Raw genomic sequence first — 1113 nt, forward strand, 5'->3', positions numbered from 1 at the left:
TAGATATATAGTTACATTCTCTTAATGAATAGAGGGATTTGTTCTAATAGTGTTTGTAAATAGGATATCATGTCCTCATCTTGTACAGCAATTAACCACTAGGAAGAATGTATGCAATGTGTTAATTATTGAAACTGGCCTACCAATTTGGTTTGAAACTGTCTCGCTATTTGTTTCTCAATAAAATTATGAATAAATAAATAAATAAAAATTGCACATATTTATAGAGTTAATATGTGTTTCCCAAAATTAAAAATAGCCCCTGGTGCCAGGCATGGTAGCATATGCCTGTGATCGCAGCACTCAGGAGGCAGAGGCAGGAGGACACGGGAGTTCAAGGCCAGCCTGGCCACACACAAGGCCCTGTTAGCTAACAGATAATTACTACCTTTGCTGGCTCGAATGCTGAGGCCACTTCTGCACTGGTTCCTTCCTATTTCATCAGTGTTGCCAGGAGCCTGGGGTCAGGCGTTGCAGGGCCACGGAGCTCCTCAGCTGCCCCTGCCCGTGAGCTGGCCCCTACCCGCTGCTCAGCTTTCCTGACACTGACATTCTGGGAAAATTCGGTCTTTCCTGGGTACTCATGCCTCTGCACAGCTCAGCTGGGCGGGGTGGCCGGGCCCCTTGGCACCTGTGAGGCAGAGCGGTGGCTCTTGAGGTGAGGACTGGCAGGCTGACGGTAGAGCGTTCTGCACTGAGCCTGGCTTCCGTATTTAAAATAAAAGCTACAGCCCGCCTCATTCGCAAGAGCCTTGGAGCAGCTTGTTATGAGGAAGTGCAAGCATAAGGAACGAGGCAAAGACTAGCAAAGAAGGGCGGTGAAGGAAGCTGCGGCAGGTGGGGCGCTGGGACAGAATGCCTGCCCCATGCTGCTGCACGCCTGGAAAGGCGAGCCTTGGCTTCTGCTCTGAGCTCCCTGGCAGCCTCTGCAAAGAGGGAGGCATGCACAGCTAAAGATCCACAGTGCTTGCGGCCAGACCAGAAGGCTCCGAGGCTTGCTTCAGCATGTGCTGCCAGCGCCCCCGGGGCCACCACCCACCCCAGCGTGGCCTGTCCATTTCAGTGCTAGAGTCTCTGTTTGCCCCTCAGAGTGCCATATTTTTTCACGTACTC

The 1113-nt window shown here is 51.7% G+C and overlaps 1 protein-coding gene across 1 annotated transcript in view; it reads left to right on the plus strand.

Moving 5' to 3' along the window:
• Armc9 (armadillo repeat containing 9) overlaps nt 1-1113 on the plus strand; it is a 106150-nt gene that overhangs the window by 29852 nt on the left and 75185 nt on the right. The window lies entirely within an intron of this gene.

The sequence above is a fragment of the Octodon degus genome, unplaced genomic scaffold (assembly GCF_000260255.1).
Source record: "Octodon degus isolate 3935 unplaced genomic scaffold, OctDeg1.0 scaffold00089, whole genome shotgun sequence".
Lineage (NCBI taxonomy): Eukaryota > Metazoa > Chordata > Mammalia > Rodentia > Octodontidae > Octodon > Octodon degus.